This window comes from Hipposideros armiger, unplaced genomic scaffold, assembly GCF_001890085.2.
Source record: "Hipposideros armiger isolate ML-2016 unplaced genomic scaffold, ASM189008v1 scaffold_182, whole genome shotgun sequence".
NCBI classification, from domain to species: Eukaryota; Metazoa; Chordata; class Mammalia; order Chiroptera; family Hipposideridae; genus Hipposideros; species Hipposideros armiger.
The window spans coordinates 1,107,318-1,130,225 of record NW_017731532.1 but is presented as its reverse complement, the minus strand read 5'-3'; the positions used below and the strand labels follow the sequence as shown (position 1 = coordinate 1,130,225).

Here is a 22,908-nt window from a genome sequence, read left to right as displayed (position 1 = left end):
TTGTCAGCTGGGGTGGGCACAGCAGGCATGGCCCAAGTAACCCAATAAATAGGGAAGCAGCAAAAGAGAGGAAGTCTGTTCAGTCATGACGGCAGCAAGCTCAGTGCTCCCTTCGTATCTTCTCACTGAAACACACATCCCAAATCACAGTTTCAATGGGATACAACATCGTACCTGGACTATAATTGAGGGGATCTTTATTGGTAGCTTGCCCTGCTATGACCTCTGCAGCAGGAGCTCCAGTTAGGAAGAGGGTAAGAAGGCACCTCACTTTCCCCCATTCTATATTTCCTTCAGAAAAATGAGCCTGAGTGGCCCCCTCTCCTACGGGCTTCCAATGCCTGTAGGTAATTTTCTTTCAATAATACACTGTCAATGGCCGGAGGGGGCAGGTGAAGCCAAATGGAGCCCTGCATATGCAGATGGAAAGGCAGCAGCAGGGAGCGGTGAAAACAGGATGAGCCTCAGAACAGTAACGTCTCACCACTACCCCTCCCCACGCCCAAGTCCTCGAACACTAGAAATTATTTCAAATCACACAAAAATAATCCCCCCCCCCCCGTTATACACATAGGAGTGAAAGGTTAAACAATAAGAAAGGAAGAACCTTTCCTGAGTACAGAAAAGATCTTCATAAGTTTGGTTGAAACAGTCACCCTGCTCTCCAACCTAACACTGAGAGCAAGAGTCCTCTAGCATCTAGGTGTGCTGGAGGGGATGAAGGGAACTTGTGCACTCTGACAGGCCAAGACCATCCCTACACAAGTCCCTCCTCTGTCAAAATGAGGAAACCAAAAGCATCAGTAACAAACAGTACAGGGCCAATAAGAAGCTCTTATACCACAGGAAAGAGAAAGAAGGAAAGCTTGCTTCTGAAGTAGGCTTACACTGGGAATCAGGAGAAAAACTTAGGAATTATCTACTTTACGTTCCCAATTGAAAGAGAAAAAGGGAAATCCAGCCTCTAAAAGCAAGAGATATTTAACAAATAGGAAGGTAAAGAAAGTGATCAACACTATGTCAGAAGCTATAGACTCACTGCTAGTCTAAACACAGATTAGAGCTCTGTGTTTTTAAAATATACTATCAAGTACCATTACTTTGTTGGAAAAAAAAAAAGCAGTTGGACATTTTTGCAATGGAAGTGACATTCCCTTTAAATTTTTCATCTTGCAAAATCTTCATTGAAAACTAGATTAAATTAATGAGCCTTCTTATTTCCATAAGCTTTTCATTAATTCACTCAGCACCTAAAACATCCTAGCACTTGCTGTGTGTGTCCTTACAGGAGGGAGTGTCAAAACTTTCCTGGGAAAATCAAAGAGGACTCCAAAAAAAGGGAGTATGGAAGATTTAAGTTCCATTCTTGAAGAACTGGAGACAATGGAGACAAAGGCATGCCAAAAAGACGAAACAGATCCTACAAGACAAGGCCTGAAAGGAGTATGCTAAATTAAAAAACAAACAACAACAACAAAAAATGGCAGTAGGTAGAGCATAGGTTGAGTCAAGTATGGGCAGATACGATCCAAAGGTTCCCAGCATCAGGAGGGATCAGTTTCAATGGGGATGCTTAGAAATGAGTAGGATCACACTGGGTTATCACAAAGAGAAGGGGCTGTAGTTTCTTATTGCTGTTTACTGCTCAGGACCAAGGTATAATAAGCATCTTACAATGTATGAAACAGCCTCATAAAAATGTTAATTAAGCCCCATTTGAAAAACATTGGGAAGTAGGTTGGGGTTTTAAAAGTCTGAAGAACTTAACCCTAGGGTTTCTAAACTTATCTGTGAAATCTGCTTTCACAATCTGCATTTCACTCACTAAGTATTTACCTCCAAGGAAGAAGCTGTGTTTCTCCTGAGCTGTTGATATGTTGCCTTCTTTACTTTGACCATCATGAAGCTCAGAACTTAGCTGTGGTTCACCTTTAACAATTGTACAACTATTCATAGTCTATATTTCAGTATAACACATTCCAATCTCATCTATCAAAGTTTCATATTTTCTTTATTTTGTATGTTTTTATATTATATGTAGTTTATAAGCTACCTCAAATACTTTTAGAACCAAATAGGGTATACATTTAAAAATATAAGCAAGACAAGTAAAATGGAAAACAGAAAGAAAACTAGCATCATCCTAGGAGTACTTTAAGAGACATTTTAAAAAGAGAATAATATATAATCTTTGCCCTCAATAGTTTGTAATCAAATTTGTAATAAAAGAACATTAGAGAATAAAAGGCAGCAAAAGCTAGTGATAAATTGTATAGCCACTGTTTAAAGAATTAGCATAGATTAAAATAACTATAATAGCATGTGTTGAGCTCTTACTATCTGTCAAGAATTGTGTTACCTTGTTAAATCCTCACAGCAACCCTATAAAGTAGTTATTGTGATTTTCTCCATTTTACAGGTGAGAAAACTGAGACAGAAAAGTTAAGTAACTGTCCAAGGCAACACAGCTGTTAAATCTGGCCATTTGACCTAAGGCAGTCTGGAATCAGAGCCTGTTCACTTAGAGAAGTTACATTTCAGATAATACTTGGATTATAAGAGGTTATTGAAAGGCAGAGATACAATAAAAAAAAAAAAGGAGGAGGATGGACTGGGCATGGAAATGGCCAGTGAACCTAGGAACAGGTTGAAACGAGGCAGAGTAGACAGGTGAAGTGTCAGAATATGAGAGTAGTCTGGTCAAGATGGCAGAGTAGGTAAACACTGTGTTTGCCTCCTCTCATGACCACATCAAAATTACAACAAAACTATAAAACAACCATCATTAAGAATCACCTCAAATCTAGCTGAACTGAAGTCCTAGGACTAAGGACATACAGAAGAAGCCACCTCGAGACTGGTACGAGGGGCAGAGATACAGAGTAGGCTGGTCCCTCTCTCCATCCCTCCCCCACCACACGTGACCATTAAAAATCAGGAGGGACATCTCAGCTGAGGAGGAACCCCTGAAAGGAGCAAGAGGTCTAAGCCCCACACCAGGTTCCCCAGCCCAGGGATACAGTGCTGGGGAGAGAAGTCCCATAAGTTCTGGCTGTGAAAACCAGAGGAGATTACAGCTGAGTGAGACGGAAGGTGGCTACTGTCCCAGGCATTCCTCTTAGAGGAATCGCACATGGATTTACTCACTGGCGGACTCACTAGCTCTGAGCTCCTACGCTGGGACCACAGCTCAAAAGGCACCAGGGACATATAGGGAGGAACTGAATTGTCTGACTTCACTGAGCTGAACTGTCTGCAGTGGCATCTTTCTCTCAGACACAGTGCTGGCAGAAGTCATTGTTCCTTTGTTGAGCCCTCCCCACTCCTAGCATGCAGACACAGGTGGGCACCATATCTGAGTATCCATCAACCTAGCTAACATAATGCCACTCACCTTGCCCTGGTGATCCCCAGAGATCTGGGCCCACCCAACTTTTGGGCACACCCAAGCCATTTCCAGTGGCATTTCCATACAAACAGCCTGTCGTACTTCATGCTGTGAATTTCCTAAAATCTCTCAAAGGTTCACAAACCTCAAATAAGCAGCATCTGGCCTCAGCATGCCCCATGCCTCTTGCTACCCAGCCCCAAGCCAAACATTAATGGCAGCTGGCCTCAGTTTCGAGCTTAGCGTCTCCCAGGCACTTCCAAGCCCAGCACAAGTGGCAACAATCTGCAGATCTCCTTGTAGCTCATACCAAGTGACCCTGGGAAGGACTGACCTTGGCCTGCAATGGAGACCCTCCCAAAAGGTTTCAGACCACACCACAGCACCACCCAACCACCTCCACAAATGACATACCCAAAGGGCAGACTGCGCAGGCACCAGAGCCCTGCTAAAGCAAATCCTGCTCCAAAGAATTAGCCCCTGCACTACAGCTCCTCCACTGTAGTCACAGCCAGTCCTCACAACAAATCAACCTGAGGGTCAATCCCTCCCATTGACATGTAAACAGCAACCAAGGCTCAACTACAACAGGAAGGCACACACAACCCACATAAGGGGCAAACCTGGAGCACCCGGCTCAGGGGACCAGGGAGACTGGCCACTGGGCCCTATAGGACACTTACTACATAATACCACTTTACTAAGATTGGGAGACAGAGCAGCCCTACCTAATACATAGAAACTAACACAGGGAGACAGCCAAAATGAGTAAACAAAGAAATACATCCCAAATCAAAGAACAGGAGAAAACTCTAGAAAAAGAACTAAATGAAAACGAGGCAAGCAACCTACCAGAGACAGAGTTCAAAACAACGGCTGTAAGGATGCTCAAGGATTTTAGTGAGAAGTTCAACAGATAGCAAACATAAAAAAGGACATAGAAACCATAAAAAAAAAACAGTCAGAAGTAAGAATACAATAACTGAAATGAAGAATGCATGAAAAGGAATCACCAGCAGACTAGATGAAGCAGAGGATTGAATCAGTGATTTGAAAGACAAGGTAGAATAAAACACCCCATCAGAACAGGGAAAAAAAAAAAAAAGAGAATAGTTTACATAAGACACCTCTGGGACAACATCAAGCATAACAACATTCACATCATAGAGGTACCAGAAGGAGAAGAAAGAAAGCAAAGGACTGAGAACCTATTTGAAAAAATAATGACTGAAAACTTTCCTCACCTGGTGAAGGAAAGAGACATACTCGTACAAGCCCAGAAATGCAGAGTCCCAAACAAGATGAACCCAAGACACACTATCATAAAAAAGGCAAAGGTTAAAGACAAAGAGAGAATCCTAAAAGCAGCAAGAGACAAGCAACTATTGGGTTGTCTGAAAAGTCATGATGCATTTTTGCAATGAAAAACACAGAAAAAATACATCATGACTTTTCCAACAACCCAATAGTTACTTATAGGGGAGCTCCCATAAGACTGTCAGCTGATTTCTCTACAGAAACTTTGCAGACCAAAAGGGATTGGCATGAAATATTCAAAGTAATGAAAAGCAAGGATCTGAAACCAAGATTAAACTACTCAGCAAAGCTATCATTTAAAGTCAAAGGACAAAAAAAGGCCTTCCCAGTAAGAAAAAGCTAAAGGAGTTCATTACCACCAAACCAATATTACAAGAAAGAAATGTTAGAGGGACTTCTTTAAAACAAACAAACAAAAAAAATAAAAAATATGAATAATACAATGGCAATAGCTACCTATCTATCAACAATTACTTTCAATTTAAATGGATTAAATGCTCCAATCAAAAGATAGGGTGGCTGAATTGATAAACAAACAAGACACTTACATACTTGTATGTTGCCTACAAGAGACTCACTTCAGATCAAAGGACACACAGACTGAAAAGTAAAGGGACGAGAAAAAGATATCTCATGAAATTGGAAATGAAGAAAAAAAAGCTGGAGTAGCAATACTTATATTTGACAAAGTAGACTTTAAAACAAAGGCTATAACAAGAGACAAAGGACTCAGTAATCCCATTTCTCAGTATTTATCTGAAGAAACCCAGAACACAACTTCAAGAGACTATGTGCATCCTTATGTTCACTGCAGCATTGTTTATAATGGCCAAGATGTGGAGGCAGCCTGGGGTCTGTCAATGAGTGAATGGATAGAGGAAAACACATATATACAATGAAATATTGCTTGGCCATGGAAGGGAATGGGACCTCGCCATCTGCAGCAGCATAAATGGACCTGGAGGGTATTGTGCTGAATGGAGTATGTCAGACTGAGAAAGACAGATGCAATGTGATTTTGCTTACATGTGGATTCTAAAAAACAAAATGAACAAACAAAACAGAAACAAACTTATAAATACAGAGAATATTTTGATGGTTGCCAGATGGGAGGTGAGTTGGGGGGCAGGGTAAAAAGGTGAAGGAATTAAGAAGTACAAATTGGTTGTTACAAAGTGGTCAATGGGAATGTAGGGTATAGCACAAGAATACAGTCAGTTAATAATATGGTAATAACTATGTATAGCGCCAGGTGGGTACTAGACTAGTCAGAGGGACCATTTCTTAAATTATATAAATGTCCAACCACTATGCTGTATACCTGAAATTAATATAAAATATTGAATGTCAACTGTAATTGAAAAATTAAAACGGGGGGAAGGTGAAAAGGAATAAGGTTTAAATTTCCAGGTATAAAACAAATAAGACATGGAGATGTAATATACAACATAGGGAACATAGTCAATAATATTGTGATAGCATGGTACAGTGTCAGATGGTTGCTGGACTTACAGTGATTACTTCTTTAGGTATATAAATGTTAAATAACTATGGCGTATACCTAAAACTAATATCATATTTTATGTTAGCTATATTTTAATAAATTTTTAAGATGACTAAAAACAAAGAGTCTGAGAGTATAGATTAAGAATACAAGAAAATGGTGGAGGGTGAGTTTATAAATAGCCTTAAAACTCTAAGGAGACTCCATTTAAACATGGGCACAAGAAACCATTATATAACAGGTTCTTTTCTGAGAATTTTTTAGTTTATTTGAGCCAAACTGATGGCATATGCCAGGGAGCAAGACCTCAAATGCTCCTGATTGTAGGTTCTTGAGTTCAGAAGAAATGATAAAAGTTTTCTCCAAAATCTATAAAATGACAGTGATAGGAAATACCCCTAACTTCAAATCTAAATTCATAGTAGTAAGTACTCCTATGAGATCAAGCACTTTAAGGCCTGGGGTGCCAGGTACATTCGTGGAGTCTCTGGTTCTGCACAGTTTTTAGCAACTTCTCCCTAATGATTTTGGGTAAGATTTACTTTCCATCCCCTACTTTCCAATTGTTTTATATCTAGTCTTCTCAGCAGAAGACATTTGCTTCCAAGGAATAATCAGTAAATATTCTCTATGGCACTTTGTTGTTGTTATAGTCCCTTGACTGTGTTTATGATTCAAACACTGCCTGTAGAGCCAAAACACATCTCTAGGCTTCAAAGATATTAATAGTCAAATCAAGCCTAGTCTGAAGAAATCTACTTATATAAACTTTACCTTACTTGTTTTCCCAAAGGGGTTTTTTTATCCCTCGCAGAAATTTATAAACTTTAGGAGGTGCTATCAATTTATAATTTGTCACAAAACATTATGCCCAATTTGATTGCCTCATCAGTAACAAAATCTCAGTAAACCTTTATCCTTAATAAAAGAAGGGAAGTGGGGAGGGGAGAAGCAGAGAGGGGAGATGATCTTGTAACATTCTGTATCCGAAAGAACCCAGTTTAGAACTAGTGGAAACTGCTTCCACTGGTTTCCTCCATTAAAATGTCAGTAACAATTCTTAAACTTTGTAACTTCGAGAATTTGAACTTAAATTTCTAAGTGCTCAACATTTATCTTTTTGGTCAAGTTTTCATTTTGAAAATGTTTCCTCTTGTCCATATTAGACCCTTCAAAAGCAAGAAGAAAGGGTCCTATAATGGTATTACACAGGGCCAATCTATGTTTTCCATTCGTGAAAAGTACAAACTTAAGCTTTTGCCACTAAAGAGTGGAGGCCATTGTCAAATTGTAATTTTTAAAAACTTAGAAACATGATTCATACAAAGTAAACCTGTGGCAAAGATTTATTGAACTCAAAAATGAAGGAGCAAGCCAAATGATAAAAGTTATAAAAATCTTGGAAATAGGGTAATACAACTACAACCTCCAGGAGCAGTTTTTCTCCATCAGGAAAAAAAAAAAATTGCATCTCAATTAGACAAAAATTGTAATTGCACAGCCTGGGCCCTGATCAATATTAATATCAAACAAAAATACAGTCCCCTAGATAATTCATCCTCAGGTGGGCCTGTTAGACAAGACTCCATTTTGACTTTGTAAAGACATGAAGCTCTCTTTTTGCCGTTTCTAAAATGTTTTTAATTTTTACCATAATAAATGTTTCCATAAATCAGTTAACTATTCCTGTATCCCACCCACCCCCTCGCCTTCAAGGTTTCAGAAACTATGAGAAGATAGGTTAAAAATAAATGGGAGAAAAAAATGTTGGTTATAATTATTGTTATTCCTCCTGGTAGTGAATCTGATACCCCCTGAAGTTAGGTGGAACCTGGTCATTGGAATCGCCAGTAATTTCATACCCGTTGTCTCGAGGTTACAGGGATCAAGACTTGCTATGCTCGTGCAGGCTTTAAACACATGGCAGTAGCTACCTATGCCGAAGGTGAGGTCTCGGTAGTGACCCAGCAGTGCCCATAACAGAACCTGACCCGGGGGAAAAGGGGTGGCATGGACCCTTCCACTCCAACCCCCCACACCCCACCCCTGCAACTGGTAGCCCCCAAGCTGCAGCTCCAGCAGGACAGCAGGAACCAGGCCGGCATTTCACTGGTGGGAGCCCCTTTTCCCCGGCCTTTTGTTCAGGACTGGCTGTTTCCCCGCCCACCCACACCCACCCTTCCTCCCCATCTCTGGAGTGGAGTGACGACGCTGCGGGAAGCAGAGCCGGGAAGAGGCGGCCGGCAAAGGCTGTAGGAATACTCACCCCGCTCCGCTCGGCCCCTGACCCCGCCGCCCAGCCCGGAGGGGGCGGGGCGACGGAGCAGGGGGAAGGGAGCCGGGGAGAGGGACCCAACCGGGAGCAACCTACCACCCCACAAGCGGCCTCAGGGAGGAGTGGGATGGGCCCTCCCAGGAGCCTACAGGGAGTGAGCAGAGGACCCGAGCCAAAGCGCTGGGAGGCCCACCAGGGGAGGACCCCGGCCCCTCCCTCTACAGCCAAGGGTGGGGACCAAATCGGAGCATGCGCGCTGCGCCTCCTGCACACCACGGGGCCTGGCTCGCGCAGGCGGCTGGCGTCTCGGAGCCCTGTCCCCGCAGGGGGCGTGGCCTTTCTTTGCTGCCGGCGATGATAGTCTCCAAGTCCCCGCCCATCACCTCCCTGGCAGTCCTGGGAACCGAAGGACGGTTGTACCCTCTGCTAGGACGGTTGTACCCCTCTGCTAAGGCACTAAGCTGGCCGACTGAGGGAGGTGGTGGGTGAGGATGGTTTCAAGGGCCTCAGCACACTCTCCTCCAATAAATCAGCCAAATATCTGGAAAATTAAAAGGGTGACCAATGGAGAAAGGGTAGAGCTAGAACAGAGCTGCACTATGCAGTGCCGCTAACATCTCTCCAAGAGGTTGGAGAGCCACGCGGGCTAACATGCTCACTGCAAAACTGTAAACACCGCAACAATTAAGCACAAGCATAGCTACCCCGCTTTGAAACTAAAGGACCGAACTAGAAGTTAGGAATTTGAGAATTAACAATAGTACCTCCTATGGCACATAACTCAGGAAAAAAAAAATCTAGTTGCAGAATTAAATTGGGGGAAACGGTAAGATAAAGAAAAGACTAAAGAAACATGTAGGAATATTCAAGGTGATGGAACTGAAATACAGAAAAGGCAACGGCACATATCTCAGAGAAAACTAGCATCTGCTCCTTTTAACAACAGAGTTAAACTTGTGTGAAAAGAAAAGAGTAAACCCAGGCGAAGAAGTGAAAGGAAAACCTGCTTTCAAATCAAATGTACAGGGCATGGTTTCGATCTTGTAGGACAGTTATGTAAAAGTCACCATTGGAGAAAGCAAGGTGATGGGTATACAGGACTCTAATGTACTATTTTTGCAATTTCCTGTGAGTCTATATTTCAAAATAAAAAGACCTTAAAAAGGAACAGAATACTGATCAGTGGCGACCAGGAGAAAGGGCTGACTAAAAAGAAGCTTAAGGGAATGGGGGGAGGGAGGGAGAGTAATGGAACTGTTCTATATCTTGTTAGTTATTATACCACGGTTTTGTTTACCAGAGCTAATAAAAGGGATAGATTTTACTGCATGTAAAATAGTTTAAAACTAATTTTTTAAAAAAGATACTGCTAGTAAAGATGAATTTCCTAACATATTAGAGCAACTATAGATATATTTTGTGATCAATATGGAAATAAACATTGTGTTCCATGACTATAATTCTATATCACATTCCTTAGCTTAGAGCTTGTCTTAGTTGATGATTCTAATTTAGAGAAGTTTTGTTTTCAAATTTAACATGTTTTTTATGTGTTAAAAAGAAATAATAGGCCCCAAATGGAGTCACTTTTGGTAAGCCCACTAATATTTAATACCTAACTTTTTGCAGTTTCAGGGAAAGGTAACCTTGCTAAAATAATCCACTCTAACTTTCTTGTCCCACCCTCTTTCTTGCTATAAAAACCTTTCATATTGTACAGCTCCTCAGAGAGCCCTTCTAGTTGCAAGATGGGATGCTGCCCAATTCATGAATCACTTAATAAAGCCAATTAGATCTGCTAATTTACTCAGTTGAATTTTGTTCTTTAACATATGGAATTAAACATTTTTGGAAATTACGTTTCATTTGATTTTCAGTAGTAGGAATATGTACTTAGCACATGTAAAGTTGGAGACTTTAGCATGACACTCAAGGTTTCCAGTATTTGTATGAAAAACACAATGGAGGTTGTCAAATGTTAACAGTCTATAATGCTATAATTATGTGTTTCCTAAAAAAAAAAATTAGAAAATTTTTTGAAGGTTACTGAAAATTAGTTATAAAAGTCTTAATAGCAAAGGATAAAGTTAATGTAGAATCTCAGCAGCAAGGTGCTATAGCTAACAATGTATAGTAGTGAGATTGTGTGACTGTGCTGATATTTTGAGGATCCTATTCTTGAGGGTCTAGTTTGTACTGTGAAGATTATGAAGGTTATAGTTTGTTTCAGGAAATAATCCATTTGAACTGCCTGAAAAAAAGATTGAAATGTTTTAGTAAATTTTTATATTTACTGTGTTTGTTTTCCAGTATTCTTGGTTGGATTTATTTTATTTTATTTTATTTTTTGCAATTGAGGACATATGGGAACTATAACCTGTGTTTTAAATTTGTAGGGGAATTCGGTGTTTGCAAGGAACACTCTGCCAGTGATCTGATATTATTCAGGACGCTTCCCTCTCCCCCACCCCCACTGGAATTGGTTGGGAGGACCCTATGCTCTTTTATTTTGGGGAGTATACAAAAAACTAGCATGTCTATAGCATATTGTTCTGGGTTACTAGATTCTAGCCTGTTCATTGCCTTTGAGCTATTTTGCTGTTCTTTGTAAGTTGTAGGTTATAGATATGTATGTAATTTCTGTCCTACCTGGTAGTGATTATAATTGATTCCCCCTATCCCACCCATGGAAAAATCAATTATATCCCATTTTGCCTGGTTTCCTTATATTATAGGAATAAGATAGATTCTTTAACGTGTTCATTTTATATCTATATGAAAATAATGATTTTATCTTTTTTAAAAAAATTATATTAGGCCAGAAAATTTGTACCTAAGAACCGCATAGAAATAAATTCTCACTGTGGACTTCCCGTCCCACGTCTCATTGAAGTGTCCAGGAACTCTGAAAGGAAAGACAGTCCAGGATCTTTGGAGGCATAAGATGATAGTTGCCAGGCAAACCAAAATCTTGACCAAGAAGGCATGAGGCCCAAGAAGAAGAAATAAATGAGAAAGTAGATCAACAGAAAGCTATCTGTGATAAGAGAATATGCAACACCTTTGGAATATGTGGAGGGACAAAAGGGAGTCCAACAGGATATTTGCAGCACCCTATATCCAGACTCCATTGATTGGAAAACAATGGGTGGAAAATACAGATGTAACTACAGAATCTCATACGCTCTTCAAAATGTTTGGTTCAAACACTGCTCATTCTAGGCCCCAAGTTAGATTCCTTAGAACTATCCAGCAAGATGTCCTCCCCTGCTAGACTTCCCACTTGCCAGTCAGAGAAAAAAATACCAGAATGTAATGAGACAAGACCAATGTACGTACCCAGGGTCTGCCATTATGCTAGCAAGAACTTGAATGTCCTTGTTTAATAATGACCCGTTTTCTTTAATGTTGTATGGCAATCTTTACTGATCAGGAATTAATTCTGATTGTAGGATTCACTTGTACATTGATATTTGTGTGTTATAATGATTTTTTGCATTAAGACAAGTTCAGTCTGCAGCCCAGGAAGCCTTTGTGCAGATTTAATTCAGGAAGCTGTCCTACATTCAGACCAAATCATAAGTTGCTCCTGAGGCAATGACTCCCTTTAGGCTACCACTTAAAATAAATAACAATAACCGTGCACTTGCCCAGCCCCTTCATCTGCATTATCTCATTAGAGAGACAGGAGGCACGCTGTGGAAAGCGTACCAATTTGGAGTCAAGACGTCACAGAGCAAACTTTATTTCTGACACTTACTCGGCATGTAAATTTGGGGCAGTCACCAAACTAGCCCCTCCAAACTTTAACAACTATATTCTATAAAATGGAGTTAGTAATAATCCCAGCTTTGCAGAGTTGTGGAGAACAAAAAGATATACATTTTCAAATTTATTAGATTGATACATAGAGGCAATGGAATAATACAAACATTAATATGATCATGTAATCTGTATTTTCTAACATGAAAAGAAGGCCAGGTACAAAACAGCATGTTAGAGTATAACCTCATTTATGGTCCTGTAGAAAAATGGTTAAAGATTATAACCAAAAATAAATAATGGCTATCCCTAGTTAAGGGGCTTATGAATGACTTTCTTTTTGCCTACTTTTTTTTGATACTTCAGATTTAAGGAAAACTAATGTGTTATCTCTGTGTTACTTTTTATAATAAAATTAAAGAACGCTGTCTCCAATTTTAAAAAATTAACATAGATGTCTGTGATTTTAAATGGGAGCAAATTATTTATGATCTTAACATGTATTTGACTATGTATTTGACACAAAGAATGGAATGTTATCTCAATATAAATTATATCCTGTTGTTCTGTAAAGGGAATAACAATGGAGGTAAAGAGGTCAACTTCAAAGGGAGAAAAGCCAAGATGTGATGGCTAGTAAAGGATGATTATGAGACATTCCAAATGTGCAATTTCCTACCTTCTGCAACCCAGAGCCCTCCATGGCTCAGCCTTCCTCAAATTAGGAGGCTGATCGTATAAATATGTACGCATAGATTGTAGAAGGATATAAAGAGACATCTTATCCTATATGTACTCAATGCACATGAAAAGGCATATTATGGAACATAAATAATGACAGGAAGAAAGAGGACACCGTGAAAACTGTTCAGTCCCATTGTAATTACATGTTGTTGGAATGCTAAATATGGAGTGAGACAGGCCACAGTTGAGTAGTGTTGCTACATTTGACTGTTTTGTATTATGAGGCTCTTAATTATTTATGTTTGGTTTGTGTGATAAAGAGGGGGTAAAGCTTACTGTCATGTAGACGTGTCTATGATATTGGCTCTTAATACACACACCACACCCTATATGTAATAGTCAGATGTTCAGTGGGGAACATCTGATCAGTGGGGAAAAAGCTGGGATTTTGCTTCACTGATTCGTCATGATGGCCTCATGCTGATGGTCTATCAGTGATGTAACGAACAGCCCATGGGTGAAGAACAGCACTTGAAAGGACCAGTAAAAAATTGCAGTGCCTTCTTAGATGCTTAGGAGTTTCACGAATCTCAATAAAATTGTTCAGCCAGAGGTTAATGGCTTGTGTGATGCTTGGCCTAGAGATTCCACCAAAATGAAGCTGCCTATGGCTCTAGTCAGGCAGGCAGGGATCTGGGCAGCTGTACAGTGCTAAGGGACATCTGCCTGGAGTAAGAACATGAACTCAGGTGATAGGAAAACACTCCACATGTGAGCTACACCCTTGTCACATCACTGTATGCTTCCAATAAATGCCTTTGTTAAGTACAATGCGAGTTACCTCATTTCTTCAGCTTTCAGAAATCTAACTAAAACAATCTGAACTGGCATAGCCAAAGGCGACATCCAGTCAGCTGTTTGGTGTAGAAGTCCAGAACTCAAGGAAGAGGTCAGGCTGAATATATATATATATATACAGTGGAATTATCTCCTATACTTACTTAACTTATATTCACTCTACTGTATGTGCTTGGCAAAAAAACAAAAACATATTTTTCTTATAACATGGCCCTTAACTGCAAGCCAACAACTTCATCTGGTATTCAACTCAAGAAACAACCTTCTGTTCCAACAGCAGAGGAAAACCGGCTGTGTAGGATTTCTTGATTGATAGCACATATATTCAAAATCATGTATACAGTATTTTAGAGGAGATGTTTTCAAAGGTAATTTTAAGTACTCTATTCTTGCCATTCACACTGACTTTAGATCCTAACCCCCTCAAAAAAAGGTACTCCCCTATATTTGGGTATCATTGATACACAGGTGACAGTTGCAGCTATGGTCACAGAAGATACATTCAAGGAGAGTATATGGAGTGAGAAAATAAGAGATTTGAGAGTTGTATCTTAGAGAGCATCAACATTTTAAAAGGGTATTAAGAAGCACAAATTTCCAGTTATAAAATAAGTCACAGGAATATAATGGACAGCATAAGGAATATAGTCAATAATATCGTAATAACTTTGTATGGTGACAGATGGTTACTAGACTTATTGTGGTGATCACTTCATAAGGTATACAAATGTTGAATCACTATGTTGTATACCTGAAACTAACATAACAGTGTATGTCAAGTATAATTTAAAAAGTAGAGTCAAAGAGATGGGAAAAAAAAAAAAGGTAAATAACCCACAAGGATTCTAAAGAATTAGGAGGGGGACAGGAAAGACTAATACAATAGAAAACCAAGAACAGAGTTTCCAGAACATGGTTAATAGTACCAAAAATAAAGCAAAGAAATCAAGGAAGATAAATACTGAATAGTGACTACTGGATTTGGAAATTAAGAAGACATTGGTGAGTAGGAAAAGCAGTTTTGGTGGTATAGTGTGGTCTAAGTCAGTGTCTGACGGGTTACAAAGTAGATGAGTCTTTGAAACAATAAATAAAAACAACAGAAAAGGAAAGTGGCAAGGAGATGGAGACTTCAAGCTTTTCTGTGAAGAGGAGAAGATAGGGTGGCAAGTAGAAGAGAATCAGAGCCCAGGGAGGACACTTTGGTATCTCACTTTTTAAGTGGGCGTTGCTTGACACAGTCTATAAGCCAAGTGCAAGAACTAAAAGGAAAGAGGAGATAATTGAGGCAACACAATCCCTGAGGAGAAAGGAAGGGGTTGAATCCCAAGTACTAATTTGCATGAATTGGAAGGAAGGCAAAGGAGAAAGATACAGTGATCAGAGTGGAAGCAAATGCCTTCGTATTTGGGAGGAAAGAAGTGTTGTGGAGGAAGAGTTTAGGAAAGTTTGTTTCTGATAGTTTCTACTTTCTCTGTGAAATGGGAAGCTAGCAGAGATGTTTTTCTGAAAGTGAGAGAGGGGCTTAACAAAACAAGTAAACATTTGTAACAATCTTCAAAGGAAATAAGAGAAGCGGAGAAATAGCATATAGGATCTGAGGGTATAGTCAAGACTGGATTCCTACATTTGTGCAAGTACTAATTCCTACATTTTGCATGATTTTTTTTTTCTTTTTCCAGCTTGGGTGAGGAAGTATAAAACAGAGATGTGTGGAGAGTCCAGAATTGCAGGCTTGCAAGATGCCGAAGAGAAGTGAAAGGGTAGGGTAAATTAAGGTTGCTGGTAGGAGAGTGATACAAGAGAGATTCATGGGGTCTGGACTGAATGGTAAGGAAGTGATTTTAAGGGAACCAATAGAATGGGGAAAAGGAGAGGACTCAGGGAACTAAAGATTATCATAGGGTTAGAGAGTATGCTTGTAGAAATTGGAGAGGACTGGCAGAATACGAGGGTATGTTTGAAGAGAAGGAGATTGATGTGTGAGATTCCAGGTGTATCAGTTATTTCCAGGTGAAGACAAGGCCCAAGAGATCAATCCAAGGTGGATTGCTGAAATAGAGTGGAAGTGAAGTCATAGCATTTAATAGATCACAGAGCTCCGAGACTATAATAGTTGATGGGTCATTCATGAAGATGTTGACATTTCTGAAGGAATTGGGTGGGAGAGAAAGACAGTGAGCTTGGTACCAAAAACCTAGATGAATGTGGAGAATTAAGGAATAGATAGTGATGAGGAGGGTAGGAAATGATAGAGATGGGTTGATATAGAATGAACTCAAGGGAAATTTTGCTTGATGGGGAAGTAAAATGATATGGAATTGGCACCTTGGAGCTGGGAGAATGCCAGCAATACTTCTAGGCAAATAGGTGGGTGTATCAGTCAGGGTTGCCCAGAGAAATGGAATCAATAAGACATACATAGGTATGCAGAAACAGATTTATTATGAGGGTTTGGCTCATGTGATATGGCAGCTGAGACGTCCCACAATCTACTGTCTACAAGCTGGAAAGTCAGGAAACCAGTGGTGTAGTTCTAGTCCAAATCCAAAGCCTGAGGAGTCAACGGTGTAAGTCCCAGTCCAAGTACAGAGGTTCAAGAACCAGTGGGCCGATGGCCATGGAGAAGAGGAATGTCCCAGCTCAAGCAGAGAAAGCGTATTTGTTTTTCCTTTACCTTTTTGTTCTATTTGGGCCCTCGATGGATTGGATGATGCCCACCGCACTGATGAGGGTGACCTTCTTCACTCAGTCTATGGATTCAAATGCTAATCTCTTCTGGAAGCACCCACACAGACACACCCAGAAATAATGTTTTATCAGCTACCTGGATATCTCCTAGCCCAATAAACTTGACAAACAAAATTAACCATCACAGTGGGTGTATATCATACAGGCTGTCTCTGGAAAATGGAACTGTAAAGCCTATTAACATTTATCAATTCTTTTCATAAATTTACCAAGAATCTAATACATGCCAGGAACTGTGCTGGGCACTGGGAATACCATGAAGGAGGCAAGCACTGCCCCCCCCCCCTTAATGGAGTTTAGTGTCTTTAGTCATCAAGATCCCAGACAAATAAGCAGAAAAATCTTTTTAGCTTGAGCATTTTATGAGGCTGTATAGATCTGGTTGTTGGAGTAATATTAAAAGCTAAATCAACCAAAGCTTTCCCAAGAAAAATATATGTATACAATCTGGCACCACTGATAGTGATAATGTTGATAAGCCTTCCCACCTCTTTGAAAATGTCACTGATGGAGCTGTTTACTAAAGAGCAAACACTAGTTTACTGTATCATTAGGGGTTATTTACATTACAACAAGGCATAGGATCGATTGATATGGAAATCAGTTAAGAATGCTTTAATAGTGAAACAACCACAGAACTGTATAATGTTATTCTAAAACATAATACCTAAGAAACATGAAAGTTAAATTTAAATGCTATATGCATGCGAGATGGAAATTTCCTAGATTCTTTTAGAAACACTATTATGAATTGCTATTCTGAGTACCAAATTATAGGAGCAGTGAAAAGAACCAAAAATGAATTCTAGGTAGATAATATGTGACTTATATGTAAGTTACATGCAAGATCATTATTCCTTTGACACTTGGCAAACTTTACCCCCAAAATAGTATTTCCAATTACAATCAATAAGTTTCAGAGACAAACAATAAACCATTTTGGGTCCATTTTGAAAAAGTTTTCTTACCTAGTCAAATCTACAAATACAATCAATATATTAAAATTTTTCTATTAAAAAATAGCATCATGAAGATAAAATGTAAACTAACACAATGTCAAGTTATCAGAGATACAACTTTCCATAAATAAATGTAATAAAATGATAAGATAAAGTTGAAAACAAACAAAACAAATCAAAACCTTTAAAAGTGGATTATAATGTGCTATGGAAGAGGTGAGAAAATAAAATGGAAGAAGAAGGAACATGAAGCAATAAATATCACAATATATCCATATTCCTAAAGTATAAAAATGTTCAAGTCTCAAATCCTGAAGCCAACAGTTCCCTTTAGCCTTCTCAGCACATCCTCACAAACCTGAGACTTGAGCATAAGCTTCTAGGGCCAAGTAAAGTCTTTGCGAGGTTTGCCACCACTGGTTTCCCTGTGGATAAGGCTTAGTGAACAAATACCAGGCTGAGAACAAGCTGTCCTTCCCTTAGGAAGAGGGATTTGGCTTAGAATGGGTTTCAGAATTTCAATCCTGTGTTTGCTTCCCCGACCTCCATGTAATTATGACAGAAGCCCCTTACCCTCCTGCTGCACTGCAAATCTGTCATTGGTACCACTTGTCTTATAGAACATATGCATTCCAGAAAATGTCAATTAATATTTCGTAATATAAATGTTCTTCTGTCTCATGAGAATATTAAATAAAATCAGGGATATGGTCCCAAAGAAAGCATACTTGGGCCAGGTATTAAAAAATGATGGCCACTTGGTCATTCAACAACTACTTATTCAGTAAGCACAAAGCACTTTGAGCAAAGCTGTATGAAGATGAAGTCCTTGGTCACAAGTAATAGAAACTGACTGGCTAATTTTAGCAGGAAAGGAATTTATTGGCAGAATATCAAATAACTCATAGAATCAACAGGAAGACTGAAGAACCAGGCTAAAAAACCAGGCAGGAACCAAGGGCAATCAAGCAGCAGGATCGACAAGGTCACATCCAAGTATGGACTGAATGCTACTTACTGCTGACCCACCACCGGTAAAGACACTGCTAGACTCGGTGCTGGACCCGCTGGCTGCTGGGAACATGTTGTAACCACCCTCACCCATTTAAATGATTCGCTTCAGATGCAGATTCCCAATTCTGATTGGCCAAACCTGGTTTTCATGCTCACACCCTCACTGCTGGGGTCAGGAAGAGGGAATATCTGGCTAATTGGGCTTTTGGAGAGGGAGTTAGGGCCCTGGTGCTCACCCAGACTCACACAATGGGGAATTTCCTTCAAATAGGAAGTGAGTTTAGATGCTCAATGGCCAAAGAAATTATAAATGCCCACTTCAGTCCACAACTTTCACCATCTAGCATACACTCTTTCCCCTGCCCTTCCCCAAAGATACACCATGGTCATCACTGCTAAAACTTGTCAGTATGCCATATTTTTTAAAGGGAGGTCAGCATGATATACCAGATAATATTCTCATTATTCCTTCTCCCCACTCTTAGAAATTAATTTGTTCTCTATAAAGACAATTGCTACTGATCCCGATTTTAAGGTAATATTAAGGTAGATCTTTTATATAAGCATTAATAATGGGGAGATGGTTATTATAATGAGGACATGTTCCTAGAAGTGAAAAGATCAATTAAAATAAACACACTTTTGTTCAAGGTAATAAAGAATATAATAGTGATACATAGTGGAAGGACAAGCCTAAATTATGCAATAAAAGGAGTACAAAGGGGTACTTACGCTAGCACCGTGTTAGAATTGCAAAGACAATTAAGATCGAGTCCTTGCCCTCCAAAAGCTTAGAGTATAGCAGAGTGACAGACATTTGAATAGGCCATCGGAATGTAGTGTGAGAAGTGCTGTAATGGAAATATATGCTGAGTTTGATGGAAGCATGTAGGAAATACCCTAATCTCAAATGTGGTGGGCAGGGTGGTGGGATGGCGGGCGAGACTGACCGGAGAATGTGAGGACATAACAACCCAAGCTGTCTCCTGAAGGATGAGTAGGAGTTAGCTTCTATCTTGCCAGTATATTTTATAATCAAGAGCAATACATCACTCAGACAGCAATTATGCTGCATTTTTATTGAGAACAACTCCAATGGCACCCTTTATTTCACCTATCATAGCACTTAACGTGCTTTATTATAATCACCTGTGTGCTCCTGTCTATCTCTCCACCAATCGTTAAGCTCTGTGGTGATAGGGAGGGACCATGTCAGCCCTGGTGATAGTTGTATTCTCACCATCTAGCACATGGCCTGGCACAAGGTGACAAATAAATGTTTGCTAAAGGAAAACACAACCTCAAAACATTTTACACATGGACATAAAAATAATCGCTGGGGAAACAAGCTTAACAATTAAACTACTGTTAAACTTCAGTGGCAGCTTGTATATAGCTTACTTTTAGTTGATACTTGTGATAGTAAAGTCACAAAACTAGGCTTCTATCTTTGATCTGCTGTAAAAGATTCAGAGATTCAGCTACTGTTTACTAAATAGAAATGCAAACAAGATTAAGAGTAATGGTGTTCATATCTTTTTTTACATAAAAAGAAGGGCTACCTTCCAAAGTCTTTACTTTCCCATTAAGCTAAATGACAAGGACTCCTTAAAAAAAAAACAAAAAACCCAGATGTTTAAAGGGAAGTACTACATGTTGCAACATAATAGGAAAGAGAAGTTGAAAGGGGATCTATAACCCTGTTTTAGCTAGAGAGGCAATAAACTCAACTTGAGGGTTAATGCTTTATGATGCATGGAAACTTACTGTGGTCACATGGAAAACAACATCCCACTCTATAAAACACATTGGTGTTTACAATAAATTAAATCCTAAATAGATGATACTGATTTCTTTTGGAATTATTAAAACATTTCTGGGCTTCACCCCAGAGTTTCTGATTCAGTAAATCTGGGATGACGCCACCAACTTGTACCTCTAACAAGTTCTCAAGTATGTTGATACTGCCTTGGGGGGGCTATATATTGACAACAACTGGGCTACAGCAATCCCTTGCTTTTTACATAGCATTAGTGATTTCAGTTATTATTATTGCATATCCCTCCACTCTTCATTCAGGTTTAAGCATCTCTCCTCATCTTAGAACATTCAAGACTTTCTTTTCTTCTTCTTCTTTTTTTTTTTTTTAGAAATTTTATTGCGGAACAGTATGCTTTTCCAGGACCCATCAGCTCCAAGTCAAGTAGTTGTTTCAATCTACTTGTGGAGAGCATTTTTCCAGGACCCATTAGCTCCAAGTCGAGTAGTTGTCTTTAATCTAGTTGTGGAGGCTGCAGCTCCGTGGCCCACATGGGACTCAAACCAGCAACCCTGGTGCTATGGGCCTGTGCTCTAACCACCTGAGCTAACCAGTCACCCCTCAAGGCTTTCTATTACCAACTTTTCTTTTGGGAGTCCTTTAGAAATGCTTCAACACAAATAGTCATGGACCATACATTTTTTTTTTATTGCATTCCCTTAATAACAGGAAAGTGAAAGTTCAGAACTATTAGACTATGATTTTATTAGGGATCTCCACAGTAACAGAACCAATAGGGTTGACTGATTGATTGATTGGTTGGTTGATTGATTGATTTACTTATTTATTGGAAGAGATTTATTAGGAGAAATTGGTTCACAGATTATAGAGCCTGAGAAGTCCCATGGCCTGTCTTTGGCAAATTGGAGATTCAGGAAAGCTGGTGGTATCATTCTAGTTCAAGCTCAAAAGCCTGAGAAGCAGGGGAGCTGATGGTGTAAATCCTAATGCAAGGACAGGAGAAGACCCATGTCTCAGTTCAGCAGGCAGGCAGAAAGTAAAAGGGGTAAATCCCTCCTTCCTCTGCTTTTTTGTTTTAGTCAGGCCCTCAACAGATTGGTTGATGCCTATCCATATTGGAGAGGGTGATTTACTTTATTGTGTCCACTGGTTCAAATGCTAACCTCATCTGGAAATACCCTCACAGACATAACCATAAATAATGTTTAACCTGGGTGCCCTTGGCCAAGTCAAGTTGACATATAGAATTAACCATCATAATGATGAAACGTTAAAGTCAAGATTTGGTATTTCCTTTTCTGGAAATATGATAGTTGAAATAACCTGAAAACTCTACTACTATAAGAAATACTGGAAAAAATATTACTTTAAATCCATAATTAAAAGGCAGTTTTTTTAATGATTAAAACTCAGAACTTGGAGTCACAATGTGTGGATTTTAATCCCAGGTCTGCCACTTAATAGCTGCATGACCTTGGGCAAGTTAACTTACCTGTGGCTCAGTTTTCACACATGTAAAGTTGGAAAAATATTATTATATAATGTATGGAGGGATATGTGAGGAATAAATGTAAAATGCTTAGAACACTATCTAGACCATTAGATATACTCTATAAAAATATTAGCTCTTATTATTGTAGTTGTTATCATTATATTATCTGTCAAGAAAATATGGGAAATATACAGGCATTCAACTAAAATAGAAAAGAATATCAGACCAGGCATATGATCTGCTTGTCTTAACAATCTAAGAACTTGAGTTTTTATGCCTATGTAGAAAGATCTGTATCCCCAATAAAAGTCAACAAAGTTGCCACTTACCAGATAAGAAAGTTTGTTTACTTTGGGCTGAGTTCCAGATAGAAAGGTCTCCCTCTAAAATCTATAACCATAGGCCTTTGACTTTCATGACTATGGAGTTCAAATTTATACTACTGCCTGCTCCTGGAGACCTTCGAATTGAGAAATTAACATAAAAATTAATCCTAGGCTGCTGATATCGCTAGGATATCTCAAAGAGGAAAATACAAAACCTCTGGGAAAAGACACACTTTAACCAGACTGCCCAGGATTATACAGATCAAACCTCTCTGAAAATGAGCTTAAAATATAAAGTTACAAAGCATGTATGGAAATAATCCACCATGAGATAGAGTCAGCAGACACAATAAACATTAAGATTTAGTCCTAAGAATTTGATATAATTAAACAATCTAATATAGTAATCTATAGTATAAAAATATGACCATATTAAAGATATGAGAAACTCCAAATTTTATTTTTAGAATTGAGAAGCTATAAAAAGAGAAAATTGTCCCGAAAAATCGAATTTCAAGAAGTGAAAAATACACTCACTAAAATTTTTCACAGTCATAGCTAAAGAGACAATTAGTGAACTGGAAGGTAAATTTGAAACAATTACAGAGAATGCAGCAACTACAAAGATAGGAAATATGAGAAGTTAGCAGTAGGATGAGAGACCATCCTGTTTTGCCTGGGACTTTCCTAGTTTCAGTACTGAAAGTCTCATATTCTGGGAAAGTCCTCAGTCCCAAGCAAACTGAGTAATTGATCACCCTACTTAACAGATACAAAGAATATAATGAGAAGGGCCGA

The 22,908-nt window shown here is 39.1% G+C and overlaps 1 protein-coding gene across 7 annotated transcripts in view; it reads right to left on the bottom strand.

Annotated features, from left to right (window-relative positions):
• Window positions 1-22,908, bottom strand: part of ATG10 (autophagy related 10) — a 338,768-nt gene that overhangs the window by 228,351 nt on the left and 87,509 nt on the right. The window contains exon 1 of one of the 7 annotated variants that reach the window (XM_019652572.1): window positions 8,581-8,640. The exons of 3 other annotated variants lie outside the window; for them this stretch is intronic. The gene's annotated coding sequence lies outside the window, so the exon portion shown is untranslated. Of the gene's footprint in view, window positions 1-5,253; window positions 5,273-8,071; window positions 8,196-8,475; window positions 8,559-8,580; window positions 8,641-22,908 lie in introns of those variants that run through there. 3 more of the 7 variants (XM_019652575.1, XM_019652571.1, XM_019652574.1) reach the window with 3 other exon arrangements.